Raw genomic sequence first — 26,771 nt, 5'->3', positions numbered from 1 at the left:
GCCTGGGACCCACCCCCCAGAAGTTCAGGTTTAACTATCCCTAACACTGGTATTTTTGGAAATTCGGCATTTTAATGTGAAGTGCCAGTTAGTACTAACAAAAAATCTTTTTTATTTCTGTCCAATGTCTGAGCAATCTTTTAAAATTTCACTTTTGTATAGTTTGGTTTATTTTTTTTCAGATTGCATGAGACTACTATGCAAGTTATAACTTGTGTAATTATTTTTATATAGATATTACTATGTTTAGCGCATGTTTTCTTCAGAGAATAGCAACATGGAAGCACTGGAGGGATTTTAATCATTTAAACAACATTTAGTGTTTTGAATTCCCACATAGGATTCCTTAGGAAAACATAGGTATAACTGATGACACTGAAGTTATCAGTGAAAAAATAAAGACTTGTCTTAAACTGCTTCATTATCAGTGAAAAAATAAAGACTTGTCTTAAACTGCTTCAATGTTGTGAGTGATGATATGAAAACTACTAATGCCATTTTCTGTGAGTTCCAGGAAAAATAAAACAGCTAGGAATTCTAGTAGCTAAGAGTCCGAATACAGGTTAAAGTAAACGGAAGGTCTTCAGCTTATGAATAATTGAGTCATCTAGTTCTTCTTTAAGTGGGACATGTCTAATCTTTTCATGAAATAAAGATAGTTTTCACTGATACAACAATAAATTAAAACAGTTAACCTTTATTTTAAATCATCATATTGCATAGCCATTGCCACCAAGTATTATTAAGTAACTGTTTACTTCACTAATGTATAGTTTAGATGTCAGTTCAAAACTTGAAATCAGAAAACATATTCTTTTCATTAAATGTTGTTTTTCCATATTGTGGTTGCTATTTTGTTTCTAAAATCGTAGTCTAAATTTGCAGTCTATTTTGATTGGGCACATGACAGATTAAAGAAAGGCTGAACAAATTACATTATCGTCAGCTAGCTTATAGAAGCTTTGACACCAGATTAATATATTAAAAAGTTAAATTAGGGTTATGAAACTGTTTTGACTATGTTTAAAGTGACTGAAACCCTTTACGTTGAAGGGAGAAGAGAGGGCAAGAGTGCTAAAAATAATTTAAAACAGGCCAGATTCAAGTCCCTCATTCTAAGACATTAGTACAAAAATTACTTTGGATATCAACGAACTCTTGCAAAATATTATTAACATTTAAGTGTAAATGAGTTAGAAACATGTACACTCTGTTTTCCTTAAAATACAGTTATTAAAATGCTGACAAAAGCATGGAGAACAGAAGAGTGGCCGGTCTCCAAGCGCTACCTGTGCACACGCAAATGATGGCCTTGATTTTGCCTTTTATATGGGCTCAAGCTTCTTAGCGTGATGTTCTAGTGCGAGGACTGTTCCTAAATATTCATCTCCACCAAAAAAGGAAAGTACTAGTAAGCTTGATCAGTGGTTTGCAATACATGTACCATGTACAAAAATAATGGGAAAGTCTTAAATGTGTCCTAACTCACATTGGAACATAATAACCATAAACAGAGTAAAAGAGCTGCTTCAGAGGTTATGTGGCCTATTTGCCAATATCCATATAGTGGGAACTTCCTTGCTTGTCACCCAACTGTCTTTTCCCTTTGGCTCTGACTTATGACTGGGAGGTGTCTGAGACAAATTGCTACCAGGATTTTAATTCTTTTTTATCAGTATTCATTTATGAGAAGATTTGTTATTTTTGGCACTCTACTTGCTCAATCCCTTTTATTTGAGTATTCAAATATCCCCTTTACAATGATCTATAAAACAGTGACAAAACTATCACACAGGGAGCATGAAGATTGTACTTTACTTACCAACAGCACAAAGAACCTTGCTTTATATCAAGTAAATATTACTAGCCAAATTGAAAACTTCATAATCTGTGGAGCAAGTGTCAATTGACATTTATGATGAAGAAAATCATAATGCCTCCCAGGAATACATGACTTTTCTTTTAAACAACAGCACAGTCACACTTATATTTCTCTGCAGTGTTTCTGTTGTCTGGGTGTGCAGGGAATTGTCAGGACTCTTACTTGCTGAGAGTTTCTGCTGTAGAATACCATAGTTTTCTTTCATCTGTAATTGGGGAGAATCTGATTGTCTAAGACCAGAGGTGGTATAAGTTAATGGCTTTGGAGAGTGCCATAGGAGATGTTTGGAGGGCTCCTCTGTCTTCATAGGGATTAAATATTCAGACTTGGCTTGAAATGCTGATCTAGGAGATTTGGAATGGAACTTGGAGGGGAAAAAGAGATGGTTTCCATCAGTCAGTATGTTCATTCGCCCCACATCAAGTATGATAGAATGGTGAGGGCCGTGAACAGCATTAAGTAGACTCATGTGCTTGAGAGAAGTGGGTACAGTTGTGACAAGTTAAATGAAAGTGATTTTGTTGAAATTTTTGTTCAGCTGAAGGCAAAGCAGACTTGCCGCTATTCAAAGAGAAGGAGATTGAGAAGACGGTTGCAGCCGGGGTGGGTTCAGATGCTCAGAAAAGAGAAGGAAATACTCCATTTTCTCTCTCCAGGGTTTGTAAAATGGGATAGGTTGTATTTTGATCAGTATTTTAAAAAATAAACCAATTTCAAGAAAAGGTATTATTTGGGTGGTCTGAGGATAAAGGACTAAACCTTTAGATATTGTAGCGCATTTTACACATGTTGGCCAACTTGGAAAGCACTCTTCTTGGGCGTTTCCTGAGCCGTCACTTTCCTCACCAGAAAGTGTGGCCTCACCAGCACAGATGGAAAGAATGGGTCAGCTTTTCACAAAACTCTCAGGGGTTTCTGTGTGTCTAGTATATCGAGTATTATAGGATTTTAATCTGTTCGGATGAGAAACAATTAATACTATTGTATTATAAACACTTAAAAAATAGACAGGAGACCACCACCTAAAATCCTTCCACAGTCTGTTGGTGATCTGCTCACCACTCTGATAAAAAAAGAAAGAAAGAAAAGAAAGAAAGGAAAAGAAAAGAAAAGAAAAAGAAAAGAAAGAAAGTGGTTTCATCAAAAATGGTACAGTCTTCATCTTGGCTATTTTAAAATAAAGATTTATCCCAATATATTTTTCAGGTACTCTACCTCCAGATGAAGCCCCTGAAACATTATGAATTTGGATATGATGTGAATTTGGATATGATGTAAATTTGGACATAATGTGATCAGTGATTGGCTAGCTCTCACCAGACCTCTTATTTCATTAACTTAGCAAATTGTTGCCCCGACATTTATGCAACTGAAGTTTCTGGACCCCTCTCGTAGTGTATGATGGGTTTTTACTGTGTTGTGAAACTGTGCTTCAGAACTAAACACAAATCTAGGACCCTATATATTCCTCATTTTCCTCCGAATATATGTGGAAAGGAAGAAGTTATTGTAGGGATTATCAGATTTATAGACATGATTCAGATGGAAGAATGGTAATGATAGTAGTGAGACTGGGCTACAAAGAAAGTCTTCAACTTTCTTTGAAGACCTCGCTTCTGTGGGAAAGAGGTGAAGAGGACTGGAGGGATTGGTGGTGGGTACAAGAACCTTGATTTTTCTAATTTAAGGTAATTTTCTTTTTTGAAAATTTGTCTCTTCCAGACTAACTCATTTGCGGGTTGGCGGGGGGCGTGGATAATGCTCAGTTTTTCAAAGTTTCTTCCCCTCCCCTTTTTCCTTCTCTTCTGGCCAGATGGCATTTGGGCACCAGGAAACTTTTGAACCCTCATGGTGTCAGAGGGAGGGTTGTCTGGTCCACGTGCCGACCTGGGGTGTTCTGTAGCATCTCTGGGTGTTTCGTTCTCTGTGGGCTTTACAATACTCTAAAGCGGTGGGTTCTATTTGTATTTAGGGCAAGTCAGCAGCTGTTGCTTCTGATGTCTGTGATCCCTGTCGTGGCATCTGGCTACTTGCCTGAAGAATCCATGAATCCATACACCTTCTCAACATTTCTACTGGTTCCCTCTGTGGGAAACTTCTGGACCTCTCCTTGACTTGCATAAATCTTGGAGAAGCAGGAGCAAATACTCACTTGAGACCTCTCCTCACCTGAACGCAGATAATTGCTGTTTCTGTCCAACAGCAGTTACCCCATGTCAATGCAGATCATTTTGGTACCAACTGGGAAGAGAAGTGTAAATCCTATTTGCCCTCAGATCTCTCCACCTCTCCTTCCCTCCGTCCCGTCCCCACTCCCAGTCAAGGTTTTCACCTTGGGAAGGGGCAGGGCCAAAACATTAGCAGAGTCTCATCTTTCCTTCTCTCCTCTCACCACTCTCCGTGCTGTCACCCCCTGTGTGACAAGAAACGGCATCTAAAAAGATCACAATGTACATCCTTTCTTTCCCATGGCTTGTAGCAAATCTCTATGCTTTATGATTCTTGATCTTTAAAGGGAAGCTTTAGGAATTTAGGAAGCCCTTTTCTTTCTCAGGTGCAAGGCTGTTGTTACAGGAAGACTGAGCTTCCATGAGCATCTTTGCCTAACTTTTTAAAGTTTATTTTGAAACTTAAGAATGAACACTTTCTTCTATGTTCTTGGCTGGTCTGCTTATGCTCTGAAATAATGGCCACTTCATCCTTGACAGGTAAATGGTTGGACAACAGGAATTACCCCAAAAGTGAAAATTATATCAGATGATATTTCAAAATATCCTATTATGCAGTTATTTACAACTTGCAGTTATTTCCAAGCATAAGTATATTCTTTTCCAGGGACAAGCATTGTAGGCAAGTTATAAGAAATGAAGGAGTATTTAGTGAAGGAGTGAAATTATCCTATGTAACAAGTTTAAAGTATATAGATTCTTCTGCTTTATTTTTTTTATAAATTTATTTATTTTTGGTTGCATTGGGTCTTTGTTGCTGCACGCGGGCTTTCTCTAGTTGCAGTGAGTGGGGGCTACTCTTCGTTGCCGTACCCGGGCTTCTCTTCATTGCCATACCTGGGCTTCTCATTGCAGTGGCTTCTCTTGTTGCGGAGCATGGGCTCTAGGCACGCGGGCTTCAGTAGTTGTGGCTCACAGGCTCTAGAGCACAGGCTCAGTAGTTGTGGCGCACGGGCTTAGCTGCTCCGCGGCACATGAGATCTTCCCGGACCAGGGATCAAACCCATGTCCCATGTGTTGGCAGGCAGTTTCTCAACCACTGAGCCACCAGGGAAGCCCCAATTCTTCTGCTTTTTACATCATATGGGTCTAATTGAAGAGAGGGCCTGGGAAAGAGACTGGATTAATGTGTTGGCAGGTATCACATGATAAGTTATGATGTTAAGTTTATATGTTGGTGATGTTATATGACTGATATTACTCCAATTCTCTCAAGACCTCTCTCTGGGATGCGAACATCTAGATTTGGTGACAGACAGCTGAGAAACAGCAGGACTGAATGACTCACCAGGAATAATTCTAGTTAATCAGCTTCAAGTAGGGACTAATTTCCAGGCAACCATCTTTGCCACCACTAGAGCCTGGAAATTCCCATTTATGGTCAATGTCAAGGTGAGGGTGAAAATAGAAATTCTCTTTGAAACAGCCAAAAGCATTTTAATCTCTCCTTTCACTGCAGAGGGTGAGCACTTCTAAGCAGCAACTTGACTTGTTCTGAAAGGATCAAGAACATGTACTTAGAGTGTCTGTGTTTTCTGATTGCTTCACAGGAGAAGTTTTTGTCTTAATAATTAGATTGAGACTTTAAGGGGAGTGGCCATGCCATAGATATGTCTCTGTAAATGTCTAACCAATATTAGCTCTGTTCTAAATAAGTTGGTATATTATACTCAATTAGTAGATTAATATTCTATAATTTCATGGTAGAAACTCACAGAGAAACTGTTTAAACTGATTTTGCATGCTATATAGAGAATTTCTTTTGAAGTTTACAAAGGGATGGACATTAGGTAAGGAGGGAGAAGAAGGTTATATTCAGTGGGAAGGACAGTGAGAGTGAGTACAATGATTATGAGAGGGTGTTCACATCCATTTGACTATATTGGAGACAGGGAATAGAAGTAGAAGCCAAATACTGGAATACTCAAAAGGAAGCAACAAAATTAGTAACGAGACATGATGGGAGCAGGTGAGGTCTATATTTCCACTCTTAGCTATATGGAAGATGAATTGGGCCCCAGTAGCACAAAAGAAACAAATAGGATGATATCTGGCTTTGGTGCCAGCTCTCCTTAAATTATTCAAGAAGACTCTAGAGTGTATCATGAGTGATTCTGATTGTTTTTTCCTACCAATCTTGTTGTCTCTCCACCTCCACATGATGAATCCTAACAGTGGCTGCATGTGTCCTGTGTTGTTGCCATGACATCAACATGATATAGATGTTGTGGCTTGGCACCCAGGTCATGGTCCAGTCTCCTGCTTTTGATGTGCTTCTGATGTCCATAACATCCAACTCCTCTCAGTCCTATTGCTAAAGTGGATTTTATTGCTAAAATCCCACTTATATTACTCTCTGTTACTTGGTCCATGAAGCAGCAAGCTCTCTCTTCTCAGGGCCTTCCCTAAAATTATCACAGCCTATTTCCCCATGGGCTCTGACCACAAGTTGTACGGGGTGAGGGAGAAAGCCAGAAAACAATCTTGATTTACACACTCTAAACTGTTGTATTAGTTATATACTGCTACATAACAAATTATTCCAAAACTTAGCAGCTTAAAAGAACAAGCATTTATTATCTCATGGTTTCTGCCAGTCAGGAATCAAGGCATGGCTTAGCTGGGTCCTCTGACCTAGGGTTCCTCATCAGGTTATAGTCAAGGTGTCAGCAAGGGCTGTGGTCTCATATCAAGGCTTACCCATAGGAGGGCTCAGGTCTCCTGTTGACCAGAGATACCATTTCCTTGTCAGGTTGGCCTGTCCTAGGGCAGCTCACAACATGGCGGCTGGCTTCTCTCAGAGCACATGAGGGAGAGAGTGACTGAGAGCCAGCAGAACATCAGTCACTTTCTTTTGTAAACTAATCTCTGAAGTGACAGCTCATCACTTGTGTCATATTCTGTCTGTTAGAAGCAAATCAGTTGGTCCAGGCCTCATGCAAGGGGGAGAGAATTACACAAGGACATGAATACCAGGAAGGAAAGATCACTGGAGCCATTTTAGAGGCTGCCTACCACAACTTTTGAGAATTTACCATCGTTTCAGGTGACCACATCCTTTTAAAATCTTGAGTTTCTTGTGCAAATACCAGACAAACTCAGAAAAATCTGAACTTGTATAGGCCTTCACTCTCAGATTCATTCTACAGTTCCTTCAGAAAAGGAATGTGGCAGCAGTATATCAATACTAGATGAGTTAAAGGCTGCGTGTGGTTGGGGAAATAAACTAAGGGACTGTTGAAATTGTCCTGACAGGAAGCAATAAAAGTCTAAACCAGGATGGTGGTAGGGAGCTAAAAAGGAGTCTATACGTGCCAAAGAGGCAGAAAAGAATGAATTGAAAATAATTGGTTCCAGACTGGGTATTGAAAGTGAGAAGAAAGGAACAACGATGACTTGGATTCCCAGATGGCTCCAGGGTGTTGGTGACATTTATGAAAAATGGGAAAATTTGGAAAGAAATTGGGTTTGGGGAAAAATGGTTAAAATCAATATGCTAAATTTGAGTTTATGTTTAAGTTATAAGTGAACAGATACAGTTGGCCTAGTTTTGTGCCGGTTGGCCATGCAAAGACATAGAAAAGAGTCCCGTGACCTTGAGGATTCGTAATATCTACATGGCCAGGGAGAGTGACTGAAGCTAGGGACAGAGGTCAGGACAGGAGCTGTGGATTTATTTCTCTTCAATATAGAAACTTTGAGAGAATATGGAGTCAAAGAGTCAAAGGGAAGGCTCCAGTTTGGCAGACAGGACAAAGAAGAGCCCACAGATAATACCTTAGATTTGAAATCGCTCTGTGGTTTACAAAGTGCTCTAACTTATATTCCTCTTTTAAGGCTTTGGTGAGGTGGTTACAATGATCTTCATTTTATGCATGAGCAGAGGAAGGATGGATCAGACCTTAACTGACCTGCCTAAGATCACATAGTTTGTAGGTAATCAACCCGAGATTTCACTGCAGATCTTTTGATATCCTACCTACTCCCTTGGAGTCACCGTTTTACATATGTGGAATAATAAGAACAAGAAAAGAGGAATTTTAGAATAATATGGTTCTGTGAAAAATTAGAAAGCAGAGAGACTTTTTTATATTTTTTATTTTTTGGCCAAGCCTGGCTTGCGGGATCTTAGTTCCCTGACCAGGGACTGAATCCGGGCCACCACAGTGAAGGCCCTGAGTCCTAACCATTGGACCACCAGGGAATTCCCCAGAGAGATTTTTTAAAAGTAGGTTATTAATAATCTCAAGATTGCAAAAAATTTGAAGAGAATTGTTCCAGAAAAAATGGAAAATAAGAATTTTATACTTGAGAAGTGAAAAGAATCAAGTTTTTTACACACGCAAAAAGCAGCAGATTAAAAGTGCGTGGTGCAAGCTTTAGGCCATCCTGATCCTTAGGAAGGGTAATGCTTCCAAAGTAGTTGTCAGAGCTCTAAGCGGTTGAGTCAGAGTTATGAGCAGCACATTCAAGGAATGACTATGCAGTTAGATGTTTTACATCAGAATAGCAAGATCTCAGTTTATAATTTTTCTATCACAGTGATAGAAATCCATATTTCACCAGTCTTATAACTTGAGGTTGAAACCTATCTTCATGACCTGAATCAATGAATATTTCTGTCACTTTTGGTACTTTAAGAGCTAGTTTCTTTTGAATATTTGGAAATCCTTATATGTCCTAAAACTTACATAATTCACGATTCTTTATATTTTATTGACAGAGAAGGCATCCATTTCTTTCTTCATGGTATTGAGGTTTATTTTATCAGACCATAATAAAATAAAATGGAGTTCCTTGGCGATTCTAACAATGCCCTAATTAGAGATATTATATCAAAAAAAAGTGGTATCCTTTTCTCCTTTGGGGTATGAGGAAGTTTTCATACACAAGTATGTATACTTTACTATGAAGAATGGCTCATTTATCAGTATCATTGAGGCAGCATATTCTGATTTTGCAGGACGTGTCAAAGTCTGGGATTCTAAGAGTAGGAGGGGAGTGCGGGAAAGGTCTTCATCCCTCCTTCTTCTCTTCCCCTTCTTTCTCTTTCTCTCCCTTTCCCTCGTCTCTGCACAGCCCCCCACTCACCAACCCAGTGCTGCTCCCAGGATTGAAGTTCCTCCTGGCCTTCCTATACTGACTTCTATACAGTTTTTTTGTTTTGGGGTTTTTTTTGGTTTTTTTTTTTTGGTTTTTTTTTTTGCGGTACGCGGGCCTCTCACTGTTGTGGCCTCTCACATTGCAGAGCACAGGCTCCGGACGCGCAGGCTCAGCGGCCATGGCTCACGGGCCCAGCCGTTCCGCGGCATGTGGGATCTTCCCAGACCGGGGCATGAACCCGTGTCCCCTGCATCGGCAGGCGGACCCTCAACCACTGCGCCACCAGGGAAGCCCTATTTCATGCTGTTTTAAAGTAAAACATCAGTATTCTTTGTTTTTGAAGTGATAAAAAGTTATTTCATTATTTACACAATCCATATTCTGAAGCAGTTACAAATTGACTTCAAAGAACATTGACTTAATTATTTCACATATGCAAAAAGACGAAAGTAAGGCTAGTCTGCAGGTCTAGGCCTCCTCTTCCCTGTGAGCCGGTTAGCCTCTGACTTATGGTGGGGCAGAGCTATTTCTGTCTAGTCAGACACTCGTCAAATGAGTGGACTGCAAACATGACAGCCTTGACATTGACATTGCCAGCACTGCCTGACCACTCCACCTGCCACAGGGAATCAAAAGAAGGTGAAGAGAAGCAGAAATGCTTTATCTGAGAGAAGATCTACAGTTTGCTATCGATGGAAAGCTTGCAGTCCTTGCAACAAAAGAAAATAAAACAACTTTTAATTAAAAAACAAATCCAACAAACAAAAATGAAATTCACCAAACAAACAAGCAATCAAACAAAAAACCTCCAAAGTGGGACTTCCCTGGTGGTCCAGTGGTAAAGAATCCACCTTACAATGGAGGGGATGTGGGTTCGATCCCTGGTTAGGGAACTAAGATCCCACGTGCCATGGGGCAACTAAACCCGCGTGCCACAACTACTGAGCTTGTGTGCCTCAACTAGAGCCTACGCACCACTAACTACAGAGTCCACGTGCCCTGGAGCCTGCGCGCTACAAATAGAGAAAACCTGCAAGCCACAACTAGAGAGAAGCCCACGCACCACAATGAAGATCCCGAGTGCTGCAACTAAGACCTGATGCAACCAAAAAAAAATTTTTTAATAAATAAATAATAAATAAATCTTTTAAAAAACAAAACCAAAAAAACCCTAGAAGTTGTTTTAAAAAGAAAAAACCTTCAAAATTATCAAACAAGAGATGGGGTTATTTGAAGAAGTCTGAGGAGGGTATTTGGATGTACCTTATTTCTCTAACTTCTCCCGTTTACTCCTGTCTCCTCCCTCTTTACCGTTCTCATTATTTTCTCTCCTATCCCCCCATTTTCCCTCTTCCGTTCTCATTCCTCTTCTCCCTCCCTTCCCTGAAGACTTCTACCCTTCAGTCTCTAAATCTATTATTTTTTTTTTGTTTATTTATTTATTTTTGGCTGTGTTGGGTCTTCGTTGCTGTGTGCTGGCTTTCTCTAGTTGCAGCGAGTGGGGGCTACTCTTTGTTGCAGTGTGCAGGCTTCTCATTGCAGTGGCTCCTCTTGTTGTGGAGCACGGGCTCTAGGCGTGCGGGCTTCAGTAGTTGTGGTGCGCAGGCTCAGTAGTTGTGGTGCGCAGGCTCAGTAGTTGTGGCTTGCAGGCTCTAGAGCGCAGGCTCAGTAGTTGTGGTGCATGGGCTTAGTTGCTCCATGGTATGTGGGATCTTCCCAGACCAGGGCTGGAACCCATGTCCCCTGCATTGGCAGACGGATTCTTAACCACTGCACCACCAGGGAAGTCCCTCTAATTTTTTTTAAGGTTAAAAAATGGAAGTTTATCATAGGACTTGGGCAGTATGGAGAAATGGCATGGAAATGCCTGCAGGCCATTTTGAGAATCATCCATAATTTGAATTTAAAAATTGCCACAAGCACAATTTTATTCGTCATGATGCTTCCTTTTGTTTCTTCTTTTTCAATTTCAGCATCATATTTCTCAACTTCTTCAAGATTTAAAATCTTGAGGGGTTGATCTCCCCTCATGACAGCAAGTTCAGTGTTTTTGCTGCCTGACTGAATCACTTCCAGAAGGGCCTTTATGACCAGCTTAATGATCAAATGGTCTATTTCAATGCTTTAATCAGTATAGTTCTTCTCTAGAGATTCATGCAGTGACTTGGCACCTGGCCTATGGTATTGGCCTTCCAGGCATGGTATGTGTCTGAGAGGTCAGTCTCCCAAGAGATGGGAGGGGGAGGGTGAAGGTGGGATGGGTGAGAGGCAGCCCCCCAAGCAGGAACTAAAGCTCAGACAAAGAGCCCAAGAGACCTGTGGGGATAAGACCCCCAACCTGGTCCTGGCAGCCAGCACGGAGAGCGTTTATAGGTTCTCTGTTCTCTCTGAACTCATTTACCTCAGAGTCAAACAAAGGGTAAACAAAATGTTTTCTGGACAAATATAAACAAAACGGTTGTAAAATTTGTTTTGTAGAATGCTATAAAAGGGGCTATTTCATTGCCAGTTTCTCTTGTAACTGAGAATTTTTAGTATAAGGAATATTCTTTGGAAATCTTTTCTTTTTCTAAATTAAAGTCTTATAGAATATGGAAATGTCCAAAAGTATTAACATAAAGCTTGATTATGGATATTTTGTAGGAAATAATTTAAAATGTCAAAAGAATTTTTAGCCCAGAGTTGTTAGTGTAGCCAAAAAGTGTTACAGAAACGTGTAAAAATGAAGCCATGGATCCATAAATCATGGTGTATATGTACAATGAAATCTTGTGCAGCTACTAAAAATGATTCTTGCCAAGTTTTCAGTGATATATGGTGTCGTGTATCTTAGCAGCAAAGTAAAGAAATGTGATCAATCTGTATGTATCGATATGGAGCCATCTTCAAGACAGATGAGGCAGTAAGTAGGATTCTTCATAGTCACAAGCTTTGTTGTACAAAAATATAATTTCACTTGTCCTTACCATACATCTGACTCTTAGCCCCTTATCTCTAATGGAGGAAGACATAATCAAGTCATTTCTTAGGTAGACTCTGTCAAATGTAGTGATTTCTCCGTCATTCCAAGGTTCAGACTCAAGCAAATCACGGTATTGGATGCTGGAACTCTGCCACAGCTGACCCTGGAAACCCAGATGCCTTTGCCACGGTGTTTGCCATAAGGCATGTGTTCATTACTTGTGCAACCAAGTCTGTAACCAAACCTCACTGTGGGTTCAGCTGCTTGGCAAATAAGTTACACGCCTATCACAGTTTCAAGGGAATGGTAGAAATGCAATTTGTTGTTTTGTTATACTTTCCGGCCTCTCTGGCATATAATGGAACTCATGGGGTTGGAACTCTTTGGTGATGGAACCATAATTGGCTACAGCATCATGCCCATTAAGATGGCCAGTTTGGTCTACAGTTTGAGGTTACTGACATGGTACCAGCCCCATGGTATCTAATAATTGATTTTAAGATGCCATTTGATTATTCAACTGACTGAAAACAGAATGACTTTAGTAGTTAAATTTCTCCTTCCAATTATGTCAGATTTACCCCTGAGGAATTGCAACTATCTCTCAGAATGATAACCATTGACAAATGAGACAGTGCCGTCATTTAGCAATCATTTGGAGTACCCATTGAGCACCATTTGCAAGGTAATCAAATGGAAATTGATCGTGTCTTATATTTGCAGGATACTTAGATTTTATAGGACACACCTATGCATTTTCTTGCTTGACCCTAAAAATAGGTTTGTGAATCTATAAGATGGAGATCTCTCTCCCCGTTCGTTTCCTAATCTCCCTCCTCATGAGGGAGGAGATCCCCATTTTATAGATTAGGAAACAGCGGTTCAGAGTTGAACCATTCGCCCTAAAACACCACTAGTAAATGTTGACTTTGGGACCAGGACTCAGCTGATTGTGCATGGGGTGCTGTTTCTAATATTCCACATTGTCACACTTTCTGTTGGCTTTGTAAAGAGGCTTTGGTAGGGAAACTGGGCAAAGGCTGGGGAGTGTGAAGACAGTACCTCTGGCTAGGGAGGATGAAGGAGGGCCTTTTAAAACGAGAGGCTGGTGGAGCTGAAGGCTCCTTCTTTCACCAGCTTCCCATGGAGGGGGCCCAGGACCAGCCCTCCATGAGTAGGTACATTTCCACTTCAGGTTCTATTCTTTCTTTTCTTCTCCCTGCCCCCTTTTTTTGGGTTTCCCTGGCCAAAAAATACCCTCACCATTAGAAAAAAAAAGTTACAAGTTGTAAGTATGAGATCCCACAAGATCCCACTCATCAAACAGCACTATAAGAAGCTGTGGTACTTGGGCCTTGGGGAGGGAGTGTTCCTTCATTTTCAGAATAACTCAGTGAACTTCTACCTGTTCTACCTCTGATCTGCAAACACAACATCTCTTTAAAGCCAGAGACCTCTTTGGTATGTGTTGAAAGGATGGCAAAGACGAGAAAAATGAGCCCACTGATTCTGAAGACCTAAGAGTCACAGCCTCCCCACTAATATTTTGTACTTTTAATGTTTGCCACAGTGTTTGGGAATCATTCAATAAGCCTTGATTAGATTTACATGAAGACAGAAGGTTTTCTGAAATCCCAAGTGAGGAGTGGGTGGGAGAAAGGAGGTGACTAGAACAAGACTGTCTGTGTAACAGAGTGTGAGCCAAAAGAGAAAACCAGTGCACCTCTTCTGCCAGTTTTCAACGGAAGTTCACCATCCAGTGTCAACAGAGGAAAAGAACAAAGGGATGAGAACAAGAAACACTATGTCTTTCACAGTAGGAAGCAATGAAGGTAAATATTATGCTAAATAGTTTTAACAGTATTCTGTCAGCCTGACGAAAGAGAGGCTAACTGGTTAGAAAATCATCAAGCTTCTCTTCATCCAACATGCTTAGCAGTGGGGGGTTTTCCCATGTGTCTCTATCGGAAAAGTGTTTTCATATTGGTGGTTGCTAAGCTGAGTCAGCGCATTGTGCTAGTTAGGCCGAAGTCATGGGTCTAGTTGGTTACTTGTCTGTGTGTTCACTTATGCTTCCTCTGTTCTAAAAATGCTTTGAGGTGGCAGCACCCAATAACTTATTGTGCTTGGTACCTTGATCCTATTTATTCAGTTATTAAAACACAAGTGATCGTTTCAAAGGACACTTGGAAGAATAGAGGAGTACAGACATATCACTATAACTAGGAAAATAACCCAGAATGCTTTTTTAAAAAATTAAACTAACTGTAGGTCTGTCGCAGTTTCAGCAACAGACAAAGGGTGGACAATTTTGGTTAAAAATAATAAACAGTGTGCTATGCTCCAAAGGGTCATGAAGGCCCGCTGAGGCTGACGTACCCAATCACCGTGCTCTTGGCATCACCCCAGAAATGTATTCCTATGATCCTCAACCTCAGAGAAGTCTAGTCCAAATCAGTGCCTCTTGTACTAGAACAACTATAGCATAGAGACACCAGGACGCATCACTAGATACTGAACAAGATGTTCATATAATTGCCAATAATTCCATTCTTTCTCATTCAGTTTTTCATTCTATTCAGGCCTTCAACAAATTGGATGAGGCCCACCTACATTGGGGAAGACGATCTGCTTTCCTCTGTCTACCAATTCAAATGTTAATCTCATCCAGAAACACTCTTGCAGACACACCCAGAAATAGTGTTTAACCAAATATCTGGGCACCCTACGGCCCAGTCAAGTTGACACATAGAATTAACCTTTACAGAGCTTGTAGTGTGGCATGGAAGATAGATACATGAATAAGTAATTACAATCGAATGAGGAAAGTGCAGTAATGGAAGAATACAAAAAGAATTAGGAGATTTGAGGAGGAAGGTGCTCGTCAATCAGGGATAGTTGGACAAGGTTTCTAGCAGTTTGGGTACTTGATACCTTTTTTTTTCTTTTTTTTTTGGGCCACACTACGCAGTTTGCGGGATCTTAGTTCCCCTTCCAGAGATCAGACCCAGGCCCTTGGCAGTGAAAGTGTGGAATCCTAACCACTGGACCACCAGGGACTTCCCTGGGTACTTGAACTGACTCTTGAAATTTAGGGAGTAGTTTTTCATGTGTCCAGGTATATATGGAAGGGGCATAGAATTCTAGGCCATTTCTCACCTACTTAGGTGCTAACGCACTAGTCCAAGCAGCCATCATTTTCACTTCTCTCTCCCATTAGCCTTCTTACTGGCCTCCTGCTTTGATTATTTACCTCTTCAATGAATTCTTCATACAGAAGCCAGTAGGGAGCCTTAAGTCCACAAATCAGCTCATGGTTCACTCTGCTGTAAATGCTCCAACAATTTTCCATCATACTTGGTAGAAAATTTGAGGTTCTAACACTGCAGTGCCCCATGTGATCCATATTGTTATGACTTCTCATCACCTTTCCAGCCTAATTTCTTGGGACTTTCCTTCTCTGTTGCTGGGTATACCTACATCGAGCTCTTTCATGAGTCTGACAAACCTGCTTTGATCTCAGGGCATTTGCTTCTACCTCGAACACTTTTCCTATGAATATTCCTTTGGCTCCCTCTCCCTTCCTTCAGGTCTCTGCTCAAAGTCAGCATCCTTAAATGGCTCAACATCCTGTTATCAGTTTACCCTGCTTTCTTTAGATTTGTGCATTTGTTGTTGCTTTGCACATGTCTAGAAAGCTCCCTGGGTGAGGTGATACTTGCGGTGGGTATTGAGGGGTGAGTCAGCAGGTAAGAAAGGGGGAGGAGAGAATCCCTGGTCAAAGGACCAGCATGTGTTCTCTTATCACGAAGCAGAATGCCACCTTGGAGAAATGCAGGTGGTTCTGCCGTGGGGTGAACGAGAGGAAGGCTGGACAGGAAGACGGGGCCGTCTGGAGAACACACAGACCTGGGGCCTACAGCCCCTGCTGCTCGTGCTCATGTCTACCAGCACCCCGTCCTTCACTGTGAGGGGCCAGTCTCATATTTCATGTCTTACAACAGCGTTTCTCAACCTTTTTTTCATGTTGTCCCCCCACCCAAGGAGTCTGTTTAAACTTAGTTTCCTAATACTACTGCCTATGAAATTTTAATACCACGGATATGCTATATATTTGTTTATCTGCTGTCTATATTTGTCTGTGCTTCATACATAAAGATAAGATTTTCTCCTCCTGAGAGCCCATTTTCACCCCTGTTGAGCATGTATGTTTATAATGTTCACTGACAACATGATTCTCTCTCTCTCTCTTCCTCAGACATACAGTTTCCAGGGAGAGCATCTGAATACCACAGAAAATCACATATATGACAAGAATTGAACCACTTTTGCATGCTATTAACTAAATGCACATAAGTCATGGAGTGATTTTTCTTCGGCCAGTACAAGAGGTTAATAGCACCTTACTAATTCCGCCCCATTTTTCGTACATGGACCACCTTTTTTTATATCAGTGCTTCTTAAGTGGCACTTGGGACTCTGAAACATTCCAAGGAATGTCAGATGCCAGATTCTTAGAGCTCTGCCTTTAGTAATAACTCATTTATTCAGAGGTTACTTACCCTCAAAGTCTCTGCCTCCCAGCCCCCCACCAAGGGAATGAGCTGGAGAGCACAGGAGGGAACAAAGTGGCATCTGAAGAACGAGCCTCAATACTACACTCACTGCAGTAAAGCTTGTGAATTTTTTTCAGAAAGTCAGTTTCTCACACAGCATCTATTTACATTTAATGTAAACACAGTTCTATTAAGATTGGTAATCTAGCTTCAAAACACATGATCAATTTGAGGTAGCAAAATAGAAAGGGGAGAAAAGGGCTAATGCAGGCAAGCACATGACAATGTAAGGTGAGGGCTGATGATAACAAGTATAATACAGAAAAGCAGTGAAAATCACATCTATTAATAGGAAAACATATCAGTCTAACGCCAGTTAATATAGCAGCAAATGATTTCAGGTGTGACAATAAGCAAAAGTTTACTGTGCTTATAATGTTCCTAAATGATTACCATATTACCTTTTATTTAGGAAGATGGAGAATATGAACCTTATTTTCCAAATTTCCAACTAATGTGGTTGAAATAAAGTTATTTGCTTAAATTAATAAAGCTTCATCTAACTGGAAAATTTAGCTATTCATATAAACTTACTTCCAGGAGGATTCTGGATAGCATCTGCCTTTAATAATTGTAGGAGCTATAACATGCAATAATGCAGGGTGTTCAAAGCTCCCATGAGACAAAATAATAGATTTTGTTCATTTTGAATAATGATATGCGGTATGAGTGAATCTGAAATGAAAAGTTAAAGGGTTCTTGGTTTACATGTCCAAGATTTAAAAAATATAATCCAATATCCTAAGTAGCTTTACCGCTGGTCAGCACACGCTGTGATAAAAGCTGTAACTAATTCCTTTGGTGGTGATGATGGAAACTCAATGTGTACAGAAATTTAGTTATATCAATATATGTAGATGAGTTGACTCATTGATTGTGCAATGTTATGTATCTAGCAGAGTTGTGTTCAGGTTAAGCACTTTGTCAAGAAGGATGTTGCCTGCAGAGATAAATAAGCCATTAGGATAAACTTACTTCCAACTAATCTAATACCTGGACTTCATTGAGAGAAAAAATAAAGCAATGCCTTACCAGCAGGGGATTAATAATCACCATCAAGGGCCCTGGGATCAAGAATAAAGATGATCCATTTGTTGAATATGACTGGGGGGTATCGATGGAGGGGGATGCAGACGTACCCTGAGCTCACAGATTATTATTTTTTTATTGAATTATAGTTGATTTACAATGTTGTGTTAGTTTAAGGTATACAGCAAAATGATTTAGTTACATATATATATATATATATATATATATTCTTTTTCAGATTCTTTTCCCTTATAGATTATTATAAAATATTGAGTATAGTTCCGTGTGTGATAAAGTAGGTCCTTGTTGCTTATCTATTTTATATATAGCACTGTGTGTATGGTAATCCCAAACTCCTAATTTATCCTCCCCGCTTCTCTTTCAGTAAACATAAGTTTGTTTTCTATGTCTGTGAGTCTGTTTCTGTTTTATATATAAGTTCATTTGTATCATTTTTTATATCTCACATAAGTGATATATGATATTTGTCTTTCTCTGACTTACTTCACTTAGTATGATAATCTCTAGGTCCATCCGTGTTGCTGCAAATGGCATTATTCTTTTTTATGGCTAATATTCCATTGTATATATATATATATATACCACATCTTCTTTATCCATTCATCTGTTGATGGACATTTAGGTTGCCTCCATGTCTTGACTATTGTAAATAGTGCTGCAGTGAACATTGGGGTGCATGTATCTTTTCAAAAAACATAATTCACAACATTATTTCTTATAACTAGTATGTCTGTTTTGCCTGTATTATCAATAGAAAGATGACAGTTTGGTCACAAAAGTGTGCACCACTTTTCTTTCTTTTCCTTTTCTTTCCCTTTTTTTCTGTTCTTTTAGCACTTTTCCCTTATATCTAACCAACCAGCTTGTTTGAGTGGACTTGTCTCAGGATTGATTGAGTCAAGTTATATCAAAGTGGTTGAATTAGTTGCTCAAAAGAAACAGCCTGAGAGATTTAAAAATAAAATTGACCAAAAGTAAAGCTTAAAAAAAATCTTTTTTAACATAAGGTAGTATGGTAAATGCCATCAGAGAGTTTTGAAGTCTCAAGGGGGAGTTACTGTGGGTGAAGAAAAAGGAACAGATCCAGAGGGAAGGGTTGAGGGGTCCACCAGTTCTTCTTAGCTACTGCCGCTCTCCTCGCTGCCTGTGCAAATCCTCCAGCCTGCTTTCTAAACGTGCACTCAGAAAACCCTGAAGAGCTCCTTTATTTCGAGGAGATTCAAAGAAACTTTGAGGAAAGGATGTCTGGTGATCTAACATAAAACCTTAACAAGTGGAAGGCCTGGACTAAATGCTACAAGAGTTGCAGTAACAAGAGGCAAACTTGACCTGGTTAGGCTTTTTGCCCTGTTTCCTTTATTTCTATTTAACTGTAACAATTTCACACATAAAAGCCCACGCTTCAAAGATTTCTAAATCTTGGAGAGTCATCCTTTTGTAGATAATCCTTGAATCCCAAGCATTGGATTTTAAGAGGTAATTTCAAGGGTTACTATTTTGAAAATGCAGAATTTGAGGCTATTTATTATGTTTACTTGTCTTAAAACTCTCTTCTTCCTGATTTATATGGCACAATTAAATTCTGGTTCTTTCCTACCTCCCTGACTACTAGTTATGTTCCCTTGTTCCTCATCAGAACCCACCTCAGTGTATTTCCCGTGGTTATCTCCTTGGCAACTCTTTTTTTTTTTTTTTTTTTTTTTTTGCGGTGCGTGGGCCTCTCACTGTTGTGGCCTCTCCCGTTGTGGAGCACAGGTTCCGGATGCACAGGCTCAGCGGCCATGGCTCACGGGCCCAGCCGCTCTGCGGCACGTGGGATCCTCCTGGACCGGGGCACGAACCCGCGTCCCCTGCATCGGCAGGCGGACTCCCAACCACTGCGCCACCAGGGAAGCCCTCCTTGGCAACTCTTCGTACCCTAAATACTCTGTCTTAGGGGAATCAACCTTATTTCATGGATTGAACTATTATCCATATTCTGTAAGAATTCTATATGAAAAGAAAAGAAGCTTTCCAAAGAACATTTCTTACACTAATAATCCCCAGTTATAACAGAAACTAGAAATATATCTCTTTATGGCTTTCTACAATATGGAAATTCTACAGTTTTTATTTGTATCTGTGTTTATCCAGAAAGCATTTTACTTACCCCTTGTTTGACTCTGATGTAAATGAGTTCAGAGAGAATGGGGAACCTATAAACTCTCTCCATCATGGTGGATGACCTGCCAGCATCCAGTTTACAAAGTTACTGTCAGAGGTATGCCATTAGCAGCACCCCATGGCAATGCTCTTTTGGTCTTTATTTAGGTGAAAATACTTTATTGTTTTTCAAATTCAGAATCTTACCTTACTTTTTATCACTGAAATTAAATTTTAACACACTCCAAATACTAAAATTTATAAAACTTTTACAAAATATGTAAAAATGTAAATGTATGAAAATAGACACTTAGTGGATAAACTAGGAAAGTCTAGACTTTCCCAGTCTGCTCACACAGTGCTTGGGTCTTGGTGGTAGGATGCAGTCCTCCTAGATCTGCCCACCTTTGATACCCTGTGTGATCCCTGTCCAAACACTGGATCTGTTTATCTTTCAAGTACCAGGGGCCCCAAAGCTGAGGAGCGAAAGGCTGGCATCTGGCTGACTGCCAGGACCAGGTCGGAATTCCTGTCTCCACCAGAATCTTAGGGACTCAGAGGCTGGGGTTTAGCTCCTGCTTCAGGATCTGCCCCTCAGTCACCCCACCCTCTGGTTGGGGTTTATCCTGCTTTCATACACATGCCCCACTCCATATTAGTTACTAGTGGACATTAGAGACTGGAGAGCTGGAGAGGAAGGGAGGGAGAGGAAGAGTGAGGAAGAAAGACAGAAGATAAGGGCACAGGGGGGAAAAACTTGAGAGAAGGATAAAGAGGGAGGAGAGAGGACAAAGGGGGAGGAATTAGAAACAAGCTACTTCTCGATATTTTTCTCAGACTTCTTCAAACAAGCCTGCCTCTTGTTTGATAACTTTGAGGATTTTTTTTTAACATTGGGTTTCTTGTTTGTTTGATTAGTTTGGATTTTGTGTGTTTGTTGGTTTATTTTATTTTATTTAAAAAATTTTAAGAGTCTTTCGTTCTGCTGCCAGGACTTCAAGAAGCGTTCCCTGACACCGCATCTAATGAGAGTCATTTATGCTCCACTACTGCTTTCTCTTACTTGTGTCACAGCACTTATGTCTTTGTTTGTTTTGCCATGTCAATTATCAGTTTAAACTATCAGGAGGGCAAGGACTGTTTTTTGTTTTTTGTTTTTTTTAATGGCATGCATTCACCAGAAAATAATATTTTCTACGATACAGAATCCTGCACGTGAAAATTCTCAGTACACAATATATCAAGACTGAGAGGAAAATACGTAAACATGACAGTATGTTCATTTTCTTACAATTCTACTTTTTAAGAACATGTGGGTATAATTGTGGCTCAATAAAAGAAGTGCTCAAATGATCTCCCTTTGGTTTTCCCTTTGAAACACTCCCTAACTGATAACACATTTGCTTAATCATTCTACTAGGTAGTTAATACTTAAAAACTGGAGAATTTTTTAAGAGTTAGCAGAACATCTGGAAGCTGTGAAAACTGTGATTTTGGCTGAATTTCTAACTATAGTTTCTCTTTGTTTCATTCAAAAGTGTTTGTTCCCGTACAGTCTACTCTTGCATCCAGTTTCCACCAAACCTGAATATCAAGGAATTTTACCCATAGCACTCTTACTCCCCACAGGAGCATAGAAACCTAAACATTGGTCTTTCCTCCTTGTCTCCAGGTCATATCTGAGTTCTGGAGCGTATTAATTTCTCCTGCTATAGCATTTTAATCCATTCATAACTTTGCTCATATCTGTGATTCAGGGATTTTGGATCACGTTTTAATTCATTTATGCATTCATCACTCATGTGCTCAACAAGTAGTCAAACAGTCCATTACAATACAGTGCCATAAATGCTGTTGATTAATTCAAGTGGTTTCTGAGATGTTCTAGTACCATGCAAGGTAGAGGTTATAAATAGATTGCTATATAGAAGGGACATCTAAATGTGAGACGGGGAAGTCTTCCAGAAGAAGTGATCCTAAGTTAGGTCCTGAATGACAAGGAGTCTCTAACCAGAGAAGATGGGGGGCAGAGAAACAGGGAGGAGGGATGATCATGTTCAAAGCAGAGGGAGCAGCACAGACATACAGAACAGACTTGTGGTTGCCAAGAGGGAGGTTGGTGGGGGAGGGATGGATTGGAAGTTTGTGATTAGCAGACTGTTATGTATGGAATGGATAAACAACAAGGTCATACTGTATAGCATAGGGAACTATATTCAATATCCTGTGATAAACCATAATGGAAAAAGAATGTGTATATATGTATAACTAAATCATTTGCTGTACAGCAGAAATTAACACAACATTGTAAATCAACTATACATGAATAAAATAAATTTTAAAAAAGCAGAGGGAGCAGCATCAGAAAAGTTTCAGAAGCAAGAAAGGTCTGCTGGGGGGCATTGCAAGCCCTTGGCTGTGGCTGGCCTTTAAGTAGGATTGACTATTGCAGCAGCACTTATCAAATCTATGTTGAATGAAGGAATAGAGAGAAATGAAGCCGGGGAGGCAAGGAGGAATGAAATCTTAAGAAGCCTTTTAAGACATGCTAAAGCGCTTGGACTCCATCTTGACAATTATGGGACTCCATTGAAAAGAATGGTAGGATGGGTGGAGCTGAGGCAGGAAAGGGGTGTGATCAAGTTTTTATTTTAAATTTCCTGTTTTGGTGTTACCATCAATAATGATACGGGCAAGAGTGGAGGCAGGGAGCCCAGAAATGAGGCTATGGCTGTAATCTAGATCTTAGTAACCCCAAATGTGGTCCTAGACCAACAGCATCATCTACATTACCCAGCAGCTTGTTGGAAATGCAGAATCTTGGGGCACGGCAGACCTACTGAGTCAGATTCTGCATTTTAATCCGCTTATCAAGTGATTTGAATTCATATTAAAATTTCAGATTCACTTATCTAGAGTTAATTATGTTAGTGGTAGCAGGGCTAAGAAGAAAGGGAAGATTCGAGAGGTATTTCACTGGAACAGTCTACTAGAATTTGTGAATTAATGGATGAGAGCAGAGGAGAGCTAGGCAGATTTGGTGTCTGTAAGTGAAGAGTAGGGTTATAAGAGAGAGCTGGTACTGATCTCTTGGGCCTGTACTTTACAAAATTGATTTGTAATTATTCATGTAAGTAATAAAATAGTTATATGGCTAATCGCTGCCCTGAAAACTATAGCCAGGGGAGTGCTTACAATTATAACATAGGAAATAATATCATGGAGACGAAAGGCTCTGTAGTTAGCACTTTTTAGATTACTGCATCCTACCTCAAAGCGGCTCTCTTTATGGCAACATATTAGAGACTGAAACAGTACTTTGTCTCAGTTCAGTTTAGCATGAGTCTAGCAGATCAGCGGGGGAGGGGGGAAGGAAAGGAGGTTACAGGAGAGAGCGCGCGAGCCAGAGAGAGAGTCCAAAGCCTTTTCCTCCGCAAAAAATTTCATGGAAGTACTAGCATTTGAGCTGGGTATTGAAAGATGGATGTAATCTGAATGAGCAGAGGTAAGGCAAATGGAAGTGAACACAGGGATCTGTATCATCAGCAGGTAAACAGTGTATGAACGGAACAGACTGGTTAGGCTGGGGCATTGGGAGTGTAGGAAATAGGGCTGAAAACATAAATGGGGATCAAGGTGTGACATGACTTAAATGCCAAGCTAAGGAGCATGGATTTGCTTCAACTGGAAATGGAAAGGTATTAGAGTTGTGATTTTCAACCTTGGCTGTCATTGGAATCATCTGGGGAGCCTTAAACCAATACCTGGGTCCCATCCGCATAGACTCTAATTTAGTATGTTCTGGATTGTAGGCGAAGCACCAGAACTTTTTTTTTTTTTTTTTTTGCGGTACGCGGGCCTCTCACTGTTCTGGCCTCTCCCGTTGCGAAGCACAGGCTCTGGACGCGCAGGCTCAGCGGCCATGGCTCACGGGCCTAGCCGCTCCGCGGCATGTGGGATCTTCCCGGACCGGGGCACGAACCCGTGTCCCCTGCATCGGCAGGCGGACTCTCAACCACTGTGCCACCAGGGAAGCCCGCACCAGAACTTTTGAAAGCTTTTGTTTGAAAGGTGATTCTAATGTCAGCCAAGCTTGAGAAGCAGTGCACTAAAGAAGTTTGAGGAGAGAAGTGATATTACCAGGGATCAGTTTGCTGTCTCTCTCTCTCTCTGTGGGAAACCAGTGAGTAGTTTATGGCAGATCTGTTATCATTTGTTTGCTTGTGTTTTATAAAGCCAGACTTCTGAAGGCCCTTAGAGCTGTTTGAATAGAGTGCCATGGGTGTCAATCCTGAATTCATTGAAATGTGGACTTCTCCTTTTTACCATTTGATATTATTGTTTTAATGTAATCTTTTAAGAAAAAAAAAAGAAAACCCTGCTGTGTTGCCTCTCGCCAGAAGCCAGCTCTGCATTAGCTCTGAAATTAAGTTTGTGTTCAGTGATCTTTATACCACTCTTCGTGTCTGCTCATGCCAGAGAAATGGCAAGAGTTGCCAGGTTTTAGAACCTGTAATCTCCTCAGGCATTTTTTAAAAGTCCGTAGGAATCCCCACCTTTCCTCACCTACCTACCCATCTAGCCCTGCATTCTAAGAATAAAAGGTAGGTGTTTGTACTAATGTACCCATGGCAGAGATAACTACTGTCATAAAATGAGTATATTCCTAATAAATTGTCAGTTGGAAATTTGATAATGGAAACTTTAGATACTGAATTATAGAACCACCAGTGTCACATTGGGTCATCCCAATATTCTATATCAGTGGTATGAAAGATTTATTTCATATCTTATATATGTGCTTAATACACTTTCAACTACATTATCATATTTACTGTCTAACAATTCCACAAGGGAAGTCTTATCCCCATTTCACAGATGAGAAAAATAAGATTTAGAGAGATTGTGACTTGTGCAGGGTCATAGAACTAGTAAATGGAAGAGTGAAATTTGAGTATAGTTATCCAGCTCTGCATTGTGTTCCTCACACTATACATGTTTTATGTTTTGAAAGAGTTGGAGCATATTTTCTTTCCATTATATCAATCTCAGAACTTTAGGACTCTTAAACATTCCTGTTTCTTTTAATATATTTCTTAGGTTATATTAAACCCTGGTTAAAAATTTCATATACATTTTCAACACATGTGCCTTGTAAAGTAATGAGATGGGTTAATTTACTGTGTGCTTTGCAAATCCGTTTTGACTGATATTTATCTCTTAAATTTCAAAGGATGCCTCATATATATTATATACTAAATTTTCTGGGAGTCCATTCATTTTGTAGGTTTTATTCCTATCTCTTTTCAGCCTCTAGCTTTCAGATTGATCTTTTCAAATCTACAACTACACCTTTGCGTATGCCATTCCATTATTCTGATTTATCATATTTGGTCTCCTAATGGTTTATTTTACAAAACATGTTTTGAGAAACTGTTATGTGCCAAGAACTTTGGGGATACAATGATCAGTAAGATTGCAAGTCTTTTCCAAATTGACCCTCACTTTCTGGAGATGCAATGACAAGTACGAGATGCAGTTCAGGTGAAGCTATAGCATTTTGTGTACAAGGTGTTGATAAGGTTTTATGTTCAATATTCATCCTTACAATACCCATTTCTTGACCTTCGTGGTTGTCAAATTGTATGGCTTCAATAAATAGCCTTCAATGCACTTTAGATAATTTTTTATAAGAAATAAATAGGGCAAACCTACTGTAACTCATAATTTATAAATCTGACAAGTTTAATTTTTATTTGCTCCTTGATGAACATCTGTACATTTTCCCATATTAAAACCATTTTGTCACTTTACCCACTGACATAGCCTTGTTATACCTTGCTGGGATTTATCTCCATCTGCATACAATTCAGTTATCTACAACATGGCTTTTAAAATGGCACTGTGCTCTCACTTCCTAATCATTACCATTGCAAAATATTCAATAAGGCAGATCTCAGCACCAGTATTATTCATGTATCAGTTTTGCTGAGTGGACATTGAGATCTTCTGTGAAGGGAAAAATAGTCTTCAGAGTGATAAACATTCAAGAAAAAAACATCTTTTAAGTCATAGTTAAACTAGAGAGTAGATTTGAGGTTGCAGAAGTCAGTGACCAACTAAAAATAACCATTACAATAAGCACTGATTTACTAATTATTAAGATAAATATAAATGAGTATCGTATCTATCACACCTTTATATGATCTACCATTGCATTTTGGCATACTGGAAACTTCCTACATTCTACTGATTAGGTCAGAGCTCCTAATGTAAACAAAAATTGTAGAATCAGTTGGCAAGAAACACAGGAACCTTAAAGTATCAGAAAAGTATAGTAGGGTCTTTGATATTCAAGAAGATAGTCCTTGAGATTCATTTCTGGTAATCAAAAGAATAATTCCACAAGTTGAATTGGAATTCATAGGAGATGCCATTGTACCTCACACTCTAATCATAACTCCCTAAGTCACATCAAGGGACCTCAGGCTCACAGATTGCCACTTCCCTAAGATTCTGATCTTGAGGCTCTTTTTCTGGCCCCAACATCCTGGCATGCTCACTCTTCCAGGCTCCTGTCCTCTCTGAGCTTCTCCTCCATCACAGCAACACACCCAGTCATTTAGCGCATCCCACACTGACCCTGCCCATTGACTTCCTCCTCGTTTCCATGGCCAATCTTCATCCACCAGATTCTCCCCATCAGTCTTGTGTAGAGCTAGTCAAAATCAGGTTCTGACTTCCAGTCCTCAGATCTGGTCTCGATTTTGCCAATAATTACTATGAGA

The sequence above is a fragment of the Tursiops truncatus genome, chromosome 9, assembly GCF_011762595.2.
Source record: "Tursiops truncatus isolate mTurTru1 chromosome 9, mTurTru1.mat.Y, whole genome shotgun sequence".
NCBI lineage: Eukaryota > Metazoa > Chordata > Mammalia > Artiodactyla > Delphinidae > Tursiops > Tursiops truncatus.
The sequence above is the reverse complement of the archived record's forward strand: the minus strand, read 5'-3'. Positions refer to the sequence as shown.